The following is a 15,526-nucleotide window of genomic DNA, read 5'->3' on the forward strand; positions in this document are numbered from 1 at the left end:
CAACAGAGAGGCGGGAGATGGGCTGGGTCCCTATGTGGGGTGTGAATTTGGGTGAGGCTCAAACCCTCTCTGGCCCAGGGTCCCCATGAGCAGATGTTCTGGTGGATGGTTGACTCCAAGGGCTGTCCTGCCCCTGACACTGTCTGGGTGTGAAGTTCCTCTGTGGAGGGTCACTGTTCTGCCCTCACTCTCAGCTTCCTGTTAGAGCCTCCTCTGAATCTTGCAACTTTTAGTTCCTGAGAGAGAACCTTGAGAAACACACTTTCTAAGGGAACATGGCACTGCCAACCCCAGACATGCTGCTGCTGCTGGCCCTGCTCTGGTGGAGGGAACGGGGCCAAGGGCTAGAGGAAGCCCAGGGAGGATTCTCAGCTGCAAGTGCAGCGGTTGGTGATGGTGCAAGAAGAGCTGTGCATGTTCGTGCCCTGCTCCTTCTCCTACCCCTTCTCCTACCCGGCCACAGGGCTACTGGTTTTGGGAAGGATCCACTGCAGACGAGGATGCTCCAGTGGCCACAAACTACCTAGATAGTGAGCCGCAGAATGAGACCCTGGTCTAGTCCACCTCCTCGGGGAGCCCCGGGCTTACAATTGCCTCCTGGACATCAGAGATACCATGAGGAGGGACGACAGTTCATACTTTCTTCGGGTGCAGAGAGGAAGTATAAAATGGAGTTACACGTCTAACCAGATCTCCATGCGCGTGATGGATAAGGAATGGGCTCTAGGAGAGGGAACAGGGGAAGGACATGGGGGTCACAGCACAGGGCTGGGATGGGACTCTCCATCCTGAGAGGTGGTTGGGGGTACAGTGTGTCAAGGCTCAGAAAGAGAAGCTGGACCAAAGTCTGAGGCTTTTCTCAGGGCCACACCTTGAGCTCTCCCTCCTGATCCCTGTGTCTCCCCATCTCCTCACAAGTTTTGACCCACATGCCAGACATTCTCATACCGGGGACCCTGGAGTCCAGCCGTCCCAGTAACCTCACCTGCTCTGTGCCCTGGGCCTGTGAGTGGGACACTCCTTCCATCTTCTCCTGGATATGGGTATCCATATCCCCCCAGGTCCACATGATAGCCCACTCTTCAGTGTTCACCCTCACCCCACAGCCCCAGGACCTCGGCACCGGGCTCACTTGTCACGTGACATTGCATGGGGTTGGAGTGACCACCTCGAAGACCATCCACCTCAACGTGTCCTGTGAGTGCTGGGCCAGGTCACCCGGGTCCCTGATGGGGTCCTGAGGGCATTAGAGGTGGGAGTCAGGGCCTTGGACACTGGTGTGGGGTCCCAGAAACCAGGCTGAGCAGAGGTCCGGAGGACACTCACCTACACCCTTCCCCCATTTATGCAGTTCTGGAGACAAGGGCCAATGTCCACCCAGCCATCACCACTGATGTGGGTCTACCATGTCTTTCTGTCCCAGACTCTCCACAGAACTTGACTGTAACTGTCTTCTGAGGAAACAACACAGGTAGGAAGGAGCCCCCTCTTGGGCTGTGGGGGGCAAGGCCTCTTCTGCTCAGAGCAGGGCCTGGTCCCTGCCTCATCCTGGACTCATCCCAGTGACCAGATATCCCCTTGTGGGTGAATTCAGTGGTTCCTCCCATCCTGAGCTGCCATGGCCACTATGAGCATCTGTCTTCATTGACCCCTTACTCCCATCAGACAACTCCACGCTCCTCGGCTCCACAAGGACAAGAGGGCAACATTCACATGGCAGAGCCTACCTCTTGAGGCCCCTTATTATCAGTCTCCTGATGACTCCTCCAGTCTTGTCTTTTTATTTTCATTAACAATTGTTTATTTAAGTACTTTTGTACGGGTAGTATATTCATGTGCTCAAAAATTCAAAATTCACAGCAGAGTCTGTCCTCATGTGCCCAGTCACTTCCCAGGAAGTCACCAGTGTCCATAGGCTGCTCTGAGCCTTGGTTTGTTCACCTAAGGGATCGTAGGGGTCATTTGATACCAATCGTACAGACTGTCCTCATTCTTCTCTATGACTGTGCAGTATTCCATGGCCTGAATGGATTCTCATTCTGTACACATTTTCTCCTAGTGGAAAACCATGGCATTCACTTCATTCTACTAACAGAAACACTGCAATGGAAAATCTCCTGTCTCCCTCCTCGTGTGTGTGTGTGTGTGTGTGTGTGTGTGTGTGTCTGTGTGTCTGTGTGTCTGTTTCTTTGGAATGAATCCTAAAAGTTAAAGAGCTGGGTCATGTTTCTTTCTTATTTTTTTTTATTGAAGTATAATTGACATACAACACATAGCAGAGGAGCCTTCATACAGAAATGAAGACTCAAATTTGTGGATAAATCTGAATATTTTTGGGCTAAATTTGATGAAGAGTGGAAATTTGTGGAGAGATATGATAGGGCAAAGAGTGTGAGCTAAGTGCAGTAAGCTGGGAGAAACTTAGCAAGACCTGTTCCTTCAGATTCCTCTCAGTGTCCCTTGATCTCAGGAGATAATATTCTCCTTTCCTCCAGGTACAGGGAGGGCACCTCTCACTGAGGGTTTATGACCTGCTTCAAGTAAAGATCAGAAAGTCCTTCCTACACGTGTTGTTTCTCCAATTCCTCCAGCTCCAAATATTCACTATGCAATAGTGAATAGTAGCCACATTTTGGGGTAATGTGGCCTGAACTCCAGCATCCACAATCAGTTTATCTGGGCAGAAGTCAAGTCGTTGGTAGGTCACACTTCCTCAGAAGCTTGAGGAGAGAATCCGTCTCCTCCTTCTCCCAGATGATTGTGCTGCCGGTATTCCTTGACTTGTGGTCACATCACTCTGACTCTGTGGTCACATTGCTCATCCTCCTCTATGTGTAGAACATCATCCTCTGCTTCTCTCTCAGAAGGACACTTGTGACTAGATTGAGGGACCAACGCAGATAGTCTAGGATCATCTTGTCAGGTCAAGATCCTTACCTTAATCACATCTGCAAAGACCCTTCTTCCTTATAAGGGAATATTTACAGAGCCCAAGGACTAAGACCTGGGTATCTTTGGGTGGTTGCACTTCTCACGTGACCTTTTGCACCCTGGAGTGCCCCCATCTGGACTCCAGACTTTCCACCTTTTAATCTTCTTTGCTCTGCTGTTCCACACCCTGACACATTAGTGGGTCACCTCATGGGTGATGCATGTCTTGGTGAGTAGGGGCTTGCTGTTCTATAAAAGTCGCTAGGAAGAGATTAAAAGTTACAGACTGGGAGAATATATCTGCAAATATATATCTGATGGACGACTTGTATCTAGACTATATCAAGGACTCTCAAAACAAAATGTAGGTAAACAAACAAAAGAATCCAGTGTTATATATATTAAAAAACCCAGCTACTGAACAACAACAAAACAAACACCCCTATATAAACATTGGCCAAGGATTTCAATCGACATTTCTCCATAGATGTACAAACGCCCAGTAAACACATGAAAACATGGTCAACATTACTAAAATTAGGGAAATGCAAATTACAACTACACAGTAAGGTACCCTTCACGTGCATTAGGATGGATATTTAAAAAAAACAACAAGGGCCCGGCTCCGTGGCATAGAGGTTAAATGAGCACGCTCTGCTGCTGGCGGCCCGGGTTCAGATTCTGGGAGTGCACCGATGCACCGCTTGTCAAGCCATGCTGTGGTGTCGTCCCATATAAAGTGGAGGAAGATGGGCACAGATGTTAGCCCAGGGCCAGTCTTCCTCAGCAAAAAGAGGAGGATTGGCATGGATGTTAGCTCAGGGCTCATCTTCCTCACAAAACAAAAACAAACAAACAAACAAACAAACCAAAGTAACAAGAGTTGGCGAGAATGCAGAGACAGTGGGACTCCTGTGTTTTGCTCTTGAGATTGTGAAATGATGCATTTCTGTGGAAAACAGTATGACAGTTCCTCAAAAGATTGAAAACAGAATTACCATATAATCCAGTAATTTCACTTTTGGGTGTGTACGGAAAGAATTGAAAGCAGGAAATTGAATAGATATCTGTACACCATGTTCATAGAAACATTATTCACCATAGTGAAAAGGTGGAAGCAACCCAAGGGTCCATCAATAGAGGAATGGATTAACTAAGTGTGAAAAACACATGCAGTAGAATACTATTCAGCCTTAAAAAGGAAGGAAATTCTGACACATGCTGTAAGGTGGATTGAAGACATTAGGCTAACTTAAATAAGCCAGTCAAGAAAGGACAAATACTGTAGATTCCTCTTCAATGAAGTATCTGGAGTAGGTAAATTCATAGACACAGAAAATAGAATGGTGGTGGCTAGGGTCTTGGGGAGGGGAAGTGGAGTGTTATTCATTTAATGGGCACAAAGTGTCAGTTTGGAAAGATGAAAAAAGATCTAGAGATACATTGTGGTGATGGTTGTACAACAATGTGAACCTATTTAATGCCACTGACCTGAACAATTAAAAATAGTTAAAATGGCGGGCTGGCCCCATGGCCAAGTGGTGAAAGTTCTGCACGCTCAACTTTAGTGGCCTGGGTTTGCAGGTTTGGTTCCCAGGCATGGACTTACACCACTCATCAAGCCATGCTGTGGCAGTGACCCACATACAAAGTGGAGGAAGATTGGCACAAATGTTAGTTTAAGGCTAATCTTCCTCAAGCAAAAATAAAGGAAGATTGGCAACAGATGTTAGCTCAGGGCAAATTTTCCTCAGAAAAAAAATAATGTTAAAATGGTAAAGTTTTTGTTATGTATATTATACTATCTAATAATCTAAAAAGCAATCAAAAATCTTTGTGCCTAATTAAATCAATTAGGCACTTCACCAAAGAAGAAAACAATGGATACAAATAAGCACAGGGAAACATGCTCAACGTTACTTGACGCTAGGAAATTACAGGTTAAACCCAGGATGAGATATACACCTATTACAATAATGAAAAAACTAAACAGAAAGAAAAAGAAAAAGAAAAAGAAATTCTGGTAATAGCAGGTGCTGATGAGTATGTGGAGCAGCCAGAACTCACACACGCTGCTGGTGGGAACACCAAAGGTACACCACTTTGGAGAACAGCTTGGTAATTTCATGTAAAGTTAAACCTACTCTTATAGGACTGAGCAATCTGACTCCTAGATGTTTACCCAAGAGAAATAAAACCATATGTTCCCACAAAACCTGCATGTGTATCTTTACAGTAGCTTTATTCACAGTCACTCCAAACCTGGTAACAACCCAAATGTTCTTCAGCTGGTAGTGCATACAAAATGGGGTACATGGAAACAATGGAGAACCAGCCAGCAATTAAAAAGAACAAATTACTGATACATACACCCAATAACAAGGAGAACCCTCAAATGCCTTATGCCAGGTAAACAAAGCCAGACTTTGAACACATTCTGTAAACAGCGAAATACTGGGGATGGAGAACAGATCAGCATTATTCAGGGTTCTGGGTGGAGGGAGGATTTGTCTACACAGGGACAGCAGGAGGGAATGCCTTGGGTAACACTACTCTTCAGTCTCTTGACTGTGGTTATGGTTACATACGATTTACATCTGTCAAACCTCACAAAATTGTATATGATAAAAAAGTGAATCTCACTGTATCTTAATTCAAAATAAAGTGAAAAACAATGAGATACCACTACACTCCCAGTAGAATCATTAAAATTTAAAAGTCTGACAATACCAAGTGTTAATGAGGGTGTGAAGCACTAGAATTCTGGCACTTTGCAGACAGGAGTGTAAAGGTTAAAACTATTCTGGACAACAGTATGGCAATTTCTACTAGGGTTAAACGTGTGGTTACTCTTTGATCGAACAATTCCACTCCTTGTGTGTACTCACGAGGATGAAGATATGTCCACAGAAAGACTTATTCCTTAATATTTATCGCCAAAACCTCAAACATTTCAAATGTCTGTAAACAGGCAAATAAATAAAAGGCACAGTATACCCCATATAATGCATTACTATTTAGGAATCAGATATTATAAACTACAGAAACATACAACTTGGATCCATTTCAAAAATAGCACGCTAAGTGAGATAATCTAGACACAAATGAGCACATTTCTAGAAAATTCTCCAATAGACAAAATTAATTCACCAAGATAGAGAATATCAAAAGTCACCTGGGGTAGAAGTGGTGAGCTGCAAATAGGTGTGGGTTATCCTTTTGTGGTGGTGGAAACATTCTATCTCTTGATTCTGGAGATCAGAACTGGGCTGTATACATTTGTCAAAATCCATGACACGTAACTTTCAAGTGGGTACATTTTATTTTCCGTAACTTATAAAGTTCATTATAGAAAAACAATGAGAACTAACAGAACCCTCCATTCCATGAACATGGTACAACTTTACGGGCTGTGAAGCAGGTTGTATTGGGGTTTCTATTATGTGCCACATTCTTACTTTTTTAATAATGTAGAATTAGTATTATATTACTTATTGTAGATTCCCTACGTATCAAATGAGAGTACAAATCTCCCTTGAGTAAGGGCGAACGAACAGTTATCTAGATATTACTGTATTTGAAAGATTTTACAAATCAATGGTGGCAAATGCTATTATGTCACAGGTGTCAAGGATTTCCCAGATGCATATGATGCAGAGGGAGATGAAAAACCATGTGAGCTGAACCTAAAATTTTAATTGTAGCTGTAAATTCCACTCATGTTTTCCAGAAGTATTATGCCATGTGAGCCACATGTAATTGTGAGAAGATGTTTTTTATGACATGAAATCCTGATCTGTATGATGAGGATCTAAAAAAATTCACTCCAGTCCACACAACACTGAACGGCAGCATTCAATGAAAGAAGTTTCCTCTGCACTGGCTCCTAGAACATGTGCTCTCCCTTTTGTTTTACCTGAAGATGCTGCATGGTTTTTATTTTGTAGATGCCATTGAAACTTCATGAATCAGCATATAGTAAGTTAAAAAAAATTCTCATACTCATATTTTAGAAAATACCAAATATTCTTCCAGGACACACAACAAATTCATCTATGGCTGCAGCTTTAAAGCCCGACAGTACTGAGTGTTTGGGGAGGAAGTGACACCACTAGGTGGGGAGCATCTCAGAGGCATGGACCAGGTCTGTTGTCTCCCTTCTTGTCTCCAACCTCTTCAACACAGAGATGCTCACCAAGTGTTTGGGGAATGAACGAACGAATGAATGAGGGAATTGCTGCAACTTAACATCAACTAGGACCCCCTTCTTCCCTCTGCCCCAGATGCTCACACAGACCCTAAAGAATCCTCCGCCTGGCAGGACCAACCATCCAAGCTTAGAAGAGGCTGTGACCCTCAAGGGTCAGGCAGGACCTGACCAGCTCCCTGGTGCAGACAACATGGACCAGAAAAGCACCCCAGATGGAAGGCCCTTAGAGACTAACTGTGTCCTGTGACTCAGATGTTCTCAGAGGTCCTGGTCCAGGCTCCAGTGCTGGAGGGAAGCCCCCAAAGTGGAGGGACTTGTCTGTTCTCCTCTGGGTGGGTCTTGGGGTGTCTGGGCCATGGGGTGCCACTCACTCTGAGCAGAAGTGGACAATCAGGCCTGTAGTTCCCCTTCTGTGAAGGGCTGAGGCCACTTGCTCCTCCCTAGCTTCCTGTGTGTCTACCATCAGCATCCCCACCCACTCGCCTTACCCTTCTCTTTTCAGACACAGGACAAACTCCCAGAACTCTCCATCTCAGAGATGCTGCCACTGCTGCTGTCCCCGCTGTTGGTGGGTGAGTGGGGCGGGGGCTGTGGCTGACCCTGTTTCTCTTCAGGGTCCCTCGCTTAGTATGACAGACACATACTGGAAGTGCAGGAATCCGTGACTATGCAGGAGGGCCTGTGTGTCTGTGCCCTGCACCTTCTCCCATCCCTGGGACTACTGAAGTGATGCTGCCCCAGCTCATGGCTACTTGTTCCAGGAAGAGGCCAATCCGTATCAGGATGCTCCTGTGGCCACAAACAATCCAGTTCGTAAAGTGCAGGAGGAGACTCAGGGCCAATTCTACCTCCTTGGAGACCCCCAGACCTACAACTGCTCCCTTGACATCAGAGACACCAGAAGCAAGGACAATGGAAGATACTTTTTTCGGGTGGAGAGAGGAAGTAAAAATGGACTTACAAATTTAAACATCTCTCTGTGCATATTACGGGTAGGAAATGGGCTTCAGGAATCTCCACAGGGGAGCCTCCTGCACTGGAGGTGCTGGCACAGGGCTGGGATGGGACCCATCTTCTGGGAGGGGTTTGGGGTACAGTGATTCAGTGATCAGTGGTAGGAGCTGGACCAAAGCCGCAGGCTTCTTTCAGGGCTATCCCTCAGACTCTCCCTCCGATCCCTGTGTCGCCTCCTCTTCTCACCAGCCCTGACCCACAGACCCCACATCCTCATCCTGAGGACCCTGGAGTCTGGCTGCCCCAGGAACCTGACCTGCTCTGTGCCCTGGACCTGTGAGTGGGGCACACCCCCCATCTTCCCCTGACCATCAGCTGACCTCACCTCTGTGGGCCCCAGGACCCTCCTCTCCTCGGTGCTCACAGTCACCCCATGCCCCAGGACTACGGCAGCAACCTCACCTGTCAAGTGAAGTTCCCTATATCTGGTGTTCCTGTGGAAAGGACCATCCAGCTTAACATCACCTGTGAGTGCTGGGCCAGGAAGCCTGGGTCCCTGAGGGTGTGAGGGACAGGAGGGCCAGGCTGGGGATGCTTGGTTCTTTTTTTCTGTGGGTCAGACTGAGTAGGGGACATAGGAGTATACAATCCATGTCCCTCCACCATTTCTGTGGCTCCTGGGGATTGGAGGGTGCCTACATTTATCTTACCTCACCCTCCCACTGAAGGGGGAAATACCCTCTTCTCGTCATAGGTGCTCCAGAGAACCCAGAAAAAGGTGTCTGCTTAGGGGTTGGCACAAGTAGGAAGGAGTCCCCAACAACGGTGTGGGGTCTCTACCAGGTCAAGTCAGAGCTGCATTTTCAGAGCTCTGATGGTGTGGGTGGGATGGCGGGGCTGCAGTTAGACACGAGAAGCCCCTGTCAGACGACCTCTCTTAGTATCCTCCTAATCCCCTCTTATCAGGATAACATGCAACCTCCGGCTGCCCATCATAAATGGGCTCTTTATCTTCCTCCAGTCACTGAAGGCCTTGGGGGAATTTTTTAGTAGGCTTTGTTATTTAAAGAAGTTTTAGGTTCACAGCAAAAGTGAGTGGAAGATAGACAGATTTCCCCTATACCAGCTGCACTTTCCCGCATGTGCGCAGCCTCCCCACTATCAACATCCCCCACCAGAGCGTACGTTAATTACAACCCATGAATCTGCATTGACGTGTCATTATCACCCAAAGTCTGTAGTTGACATTAAGGTTCACTCTTGGTGCTGTACATTCTATGGATTTGGAGAAATGTACAATGACATATACCCATTGTTATAGTATCATACAGAGTAGTGCCATTACCCCCCAAATTATCATTGGGCCCTCTTTTGACTGTTAATCTGTCACCCTCACCTTGAACTCTCTCTGTAGCCCAGCTCCCCCCACTGCTCTATTCCCATGGGTAATGGCATCAGGTCCCTTCATTGGACAGGGAGTCCCACTGGGGCTTTCTCAGAGGTGTCCATCAAACTGTTGACAGGTGATGGACAGAGATACATTCCTCACCCTGGGTGTGGTGTTAGTGGGAGGTATGACCAGGCAGATCCAGGAGAGCTGTCTGGGTCTGACTTGCACATCTGAGAACTGCCCAATTCCACCCCCTTATGGTGCATGAAAGACTGCTTTTGACCCCGAGTGATGGGGCCAATGGAGGGGAGGAGAGGAGATTCAGACACCATCCCTGGAAGGAAGGAAGGAAGGACAAGGCCTTTCAGCATCCAATGGGACTCTGGGTTGTCTTTCTCTCTCTGTGGAATGCACACGAGGCACAGAGCCTCACGCTCCTGCTGCAGCCAGGTATTGGGGCTGTTGCTGAGGGACCCTGGGTGGAGAAGAACCTGGGTCCTGGAAGAGATGGTGTTTCCTGGAAAGGAATGTGGGGGCTGGATAGGTGTCACATGGACCATGTTCTTCTAGAGAGGGTTGAGGTCCTGTGCTGGATGGGAGAGGAGAGGTGATCCTCTCCACATGCTGGAGGAGGAGGGGACACATGTCTGTTCATCAAGATTGGAGTTCACCCCAATTCTCTCATGTCTGCAGGGAAACTGGGTACCACGGCAGGAGTGATTCAGGGGACCATCGGGGGAGCTGGTGTCACTGCACTGCTTGCTCTCTGCCTCTGCCTCATCTTCTCCATGTGAGCTGGAATTGATGTAGAGCAAGACGTGGGGAAGAGGTACTTGGAAGTGCTGTGAGGGCCCAGAGCCAGGACAGGGTTATGGTGGTGGTGAGAATCCAGCTGGTAAGCCCTGAGCCAGGCATGAGTATGTTCCCAGCCCCGCTTCCAGACACCCTGGAATGTGAGTACCGTTTTACAAAATCCTGTTATGAAAGCTCCTGGCTTCACCTCTCAACCTGCCTTAGTCACTCACTCTAGCCTCAAAAGAGTTACGTGTGTCAAAGATTCTGGTGTCTCCCATCAGAGTGAAGACCTGCAGGAAGAGAGCAGCCAGGACAACAGTGAGCATGGATGACATCCACCTGCCATCAGACCAGCTTCCCCAGTGAGTGACGTGGTCATCCTGGCATGCAGTCTGCCCGCCACATCTCCCTGGGGTGGCCCAAAGTCGTGCTCCGTTAAGCATGAACAGAACTAAGCTCGGCGTCTTCCTGTTTGTTTGAAAATGTAGGTGTTATTATTACAGTCATGAGCCACATAATGACATTTCAGGCAACAAGGAACTGCATATATGACAGTGGTCCCACAGGATTAGTACCACACAGCCCAGGTGTGTAGTAGGCTATCCCATCTAGGTTTGTGCAAGTACACTCTGTGATGTTCACACAATGATGAAATCACCTAAAGACGCATTTCTCAGAACATGTCCTTGTTATTAAGTGACACCTGGTGTATTCAGGTATCTGAGGCCAACACATCGGGAGAAAGTTGTTACTCACAGTTCCCAAGAGGAGAGGAGATACCACACCACACAGGGCCATGTAAGGGAGCACCAGGGTCGGTAAAGAGGCAGAGGGAGCAAGGAGAAAATGTGAGCAGGAGCATTTATTGTGGTTTCCGTGGGAAAGGCAAGGTGAGGCAGAGTAAGTGGGTTTAGCACCAGCTAGTTTGAGTAATTTCAGCGGGCTCTGGGAGTAGGGGCTGTCTCCAGATATCTGGTACCTGCCCTTGGGGTGATTAGGGCAGGAGGACAGTCTGGAGTGTAAGAGCTTGATAAAGGGAGTGGTCGGGTGTGAGCTTTGGAGGGGTTGGTTTGCAATATGAAAGGCATGCTTACAGGCAAGTCCTTTACTATCTCTGGAAATTCACTAGCCCTGGCAGGGGCACTTCCAGGGTCAGAAGTCCTCAAAGCTCAACACATCAGGAATACGTGGTTAATACACCTCCAAACATACTTCTTCTGCTGGGATCTCCATCTCACTGATGGCACTCATCCCTGACACCCAAGCAGAGACCTAGCTTTGTGGCCCCTAGTCCTCCATCACCTCTTCCTGCACCCATATGCTGCAAAGCTTGTCTGTGCTTTTTCTGAAAACATCTTAATACAACCACTCCCTTTGAGCTGAGCACCCCTCTTAGGCCTTCTCCTGCTGTAGCCCTCCCATCTCTCCTCCCCAGCACATTAGCATTATCTACATAATGAAATGAACTGCTTCTCCACACTGCCAAAGACAAGCATCCAAACAACCTGGACTGGCATCTGGGGCAGGAAAATCAGTGTCACCTTCAGTGTTTCATGCCTCCCTCACTGGCATGCTCACTCACCTCCAGCACAGTAAGCTTTTTGCATCTAAGAATCATTGCTTGGCTGCCGCTCCTCCTCACATGCCTATATCAACCTGCTCTACTCCTGCTCATCCTTTGAGCTCTGACTTCCATTTATTTGTTTAACTCTGAATGGTGAGGACACCACTGTGAGGGTTTTGAGCACACGGTCAGCAATCACCTGTCTTTCATCTACTCCAGCAACTATCTCCTGCTTGTCGATTGTTCCGAGGGCTTGGGTAATACCTGTAGTTTTACAAATACGTATGTTACAAGTGTAAAATCTCCCTACTGTGAAATACTTACATTTATTGGGGACAGGGATGAAACTAATGGACAAACAAGTAATGAAAATATACAGGAAATATGTGCTCTAGGGGGAAATGAAACAGGAGACTGGGGAAAGGCAGTCCTGGGGGCTGGGATCTTTGAGAAAACAACTTCAGGAGATGAAGGAGTGCAGTGTGAGCCCTGAGAGAGGATCACCATGGGCTCTAAACAGACAGAGCAGCAGATGCTAGAGCTCTGAGGATGGGGCATCCCTGACATGTTGGAAAAACAGCAAGTAAGACAGTCGTCTTAAATAAGAGCTATGTGGGGGTGGGGAGTGGATAATGGTGGGGAGGAAATGAGGATGAAGAGGCATGGAGGCTGCAAATATCATAGGGTCCTGCAGTTCACCATCATTACTCAGGTATTTTGAGAAGAGTGACAACTTCTGTGTGTGTTCCCCTTACTACTCACACAGAACACTTCACTTCTGACACTTCTGACACCAGATGTGTGAGGGTTTTCCCCACACCGTGCAGTTCTCCATGACACCAGCTGGGTATCCTACAATTTAACTCAGTTTTGACCCTATCGACTTGGAGATAGCATCAGATTCCACAGGTTAGGTCTCAGTCCCACAAGAGTGCACCGCCTCAGACTTCAGATCCCAATCTCAAGTCCAGGCTGTCCCCTGTGTTTCTGACCAACTGCCTATAAATTGGAAGTCACCCTGGCCCCCTCCTTGGGTTCAATTAGTTTGCTAAAGTTGCTCAGAGAATTCAGGAAAGTAGTTTATTTACTGCACATCAGCTTATTATAAAAGGATATCATGAATGATACAGATGTACATCCAGATGAAGAGGTGCATAGGGCAAGGTATATGGGAAGGGGTGAGGAGCTTCCATGCCCTCTCTGGAGCACCATTCTCTCAAGACCTCCACGAGTTCACCAACCAAGAATCTCCCTGAAACTCATACTATTGGGATTTTTATGGAGGCTTCATTGCATAGACATGATTGAGTGTTAACTCCATTTCCAGCCTCTTTCCCCTTTCTGGAAGATAGGCCATGGGACGGAAAGTTACAAGCTTCTAATCATGCCTTCTTCTTTGTGGTGACCAATTCCCATCCAGGAGCCCACCCAGAGACACCTCATGAGATCAAAAGGCATTCCTATCACCCAGAAACTTCCAAGGAATTTAGGAGCTCTGTGTCAAGGACCAGGCTCAAAGACCAAACATTAATATAGGAACCACAGCTATGATTCTATTTTTCTATATCTATATACATGTATATATATTATTATATTCTATTATTCTAAATATACATATATATTCTATTATTTCACAGACATGAACTGATACTCATTTTAATGAAATCACTCTGGCTACTGTGTTGAGAAATCCTGTAGCAAGACTGAGTAGAAGAGAAGAGATTAGATAAGGAAGACACTCAGACAGTCCAGGCAAGAGATGGCGCAGACTGTATTCGTGTGCTGTGGCTGCCATAACAAGATATTGTAGACTGGGTTGCTTAAACTAGAGAAATTTATTTATTCACAGTTCTGAAGGCTGGAAGTCCAAGATCAAGGTGCCAGCAGGGTTGATTTCTCCTGAAGACTCTCTCTTTGGTTTAAAGATGGCCCCTTTCTCGCTAGTCCTCGCATGCCCTTTTCTCTGTGCACACACATCCCTAGTGTCTCTTCTTCTTCTTATAAGAACATAAGTCACTTTGGGCCTTGCCCTAATGCCCTCATTTAAACTTAATTACCTCTTTAAAGACCTTATCTCCAAGTACAGTCACACTGGGGGTTAGAGGTTTAACACATGAATTTGGGGAGACACAATTCAGTCCATAAGACAGACTGAGTCCAGGGTAACAATGATGACTCTGATGTGAAGAAACTGAGTTCTGGATACATTTGTTTTTAATTGCTATCTTAATACTTTATAACGATGTGAAATTTTAGTTGTACATTATTGTTTGTCAGTCACCATATAAATGGCTCCCTTCACCTCTTGTGCCCACCCATCAACCCCCTTGCCCCTGGTAACCACCAAACTGTTCTCTCTGTCTGTGTGTTAATTTATCTTCCACATATGAGTGAAATCATGCAGTGTTTGTCTTTCTCTGTCTTGCTTATTTCGCTTAGCATAATACCAGGTCCATCCATGTTGTTGTAAATGAGACGACTTTTTTTTTTGTATGGCTAAGTAGTATTCCATTGTATATACATATACCGCATCTTCTTTTTCCAATCATTAGTCAAGGGAAACTTGGGTTGCTTCCACTTCTTGCTGTAGTGAATAATGCTGCAATGAACATAGTGGTGCATAAACCAATTTGGATTGTTGATTTCAGGTTCGTCGGGTAGATACCCAGTAGTGGGAGAGCTGGATCATAAGGTATTTATATTTTTAGTTTTTTGAAGAATCTCCATACTGTTTTCCATAGAGGCTGCACACCCACCAGCCGTGAATTAGGGTTCCTGTTTCTCCACGACCTCGCCAACATTTGTTAGTTTTTGTCTTGGTGATTATAGCCATTCTAATGAGTGTAAGGTGATATCTTAGTGTCGTTTTGATTCACATTTCCCTGACTATTAGTGATGTTGAATATCTTTTCATGTGTCTAATGGCCATCTGTATATCTTCCTTGGGAAAGTACCCGTTCATATCCTCTTCCCATTTTTTGATTGGGTTGTTTGTTTGTAGGTTCTTCAGTTGTGTGAGTTCTTTATATATTATGGAGATTAACCCCTTGTGGGATATATGATTTGCAAATATTTTCTCCCAGCTGGTGGGTTGTTTATTCATTTTGATCATGGTTTCATTTGCCTTGTAGAAGATCTTTAACCTGTTGAAGTACCACTTGTTTGCTTTTTCTTTTGTTTCCCTTGTCCAAGTAGACATGGAATTCGAAAGATCCCTATATGACTGATATCAAATAGTGTACTGCTTATGTTTTCTTCAGGAGTTTTATAATTTCAGACCTCACCTTCAGGTTTTTGATCCATTTTGAGTTAATTTTTGTGTATGGCGAAAGAACATGGTCTACTTTCATTCTTTTGCATGTGGCTGTCCAATTTCTCCAGCACCATTTATTGAAGAGACTTTTCTTTCTCCTTTGTATGTTCTTAGCTCCTTTGTTGAAGATTAGCTGTCTGTAGATACGTGGTTTTATTTCTGGGGTTTCAATTCTGTTCTATTGATCTGTGTGTCTGTTTTTGTACCGGTACCATGCTGTTTTGATTTCTATAGCTTTGTAGTATATTTGGAATCACGGATTGTGATGCCTCCTGATTTGTCCTTTTTTCTCAGGATTGCTTTAGCTGTTCAGGGTCTTTTATTGTCCCCTATGTATTTCAGTATTCTTTGTTCTATTTCTGTGAAGAA

At 45.9% G+C, this 15,526-nt stretch overlaps 1 pseudogene; it reads left to right on the plus strand.

The window, feature by feature from the left end:
* The first annotated feature begins 275 nt into the window (after positions 1 to 275).
* Positions 276 to 10,646, plus strand: LOC101407810 (myeloid cell surface antigen CD33-like; annotated as a pseudogene).
* The last annotated feature ends 4,880 nt before the right edge of the window (positions 10,647 to 15,526 follow it).

This window comes from Ceratotherium simum, chromosome 33 (assembly GCF_057802395.1).
Source record: "Ceratotherium simum simum isolate JZ-2026a chromosome 33, ASM5780239v1, whole genome shotgun sequence".
Lineage (NCBI taxonomy): Eukaryota > Metazoa > Chordata > Mammalia > Perissodactyla > Rhinocerotidae > Ceratotherium > Ceratotherium simum.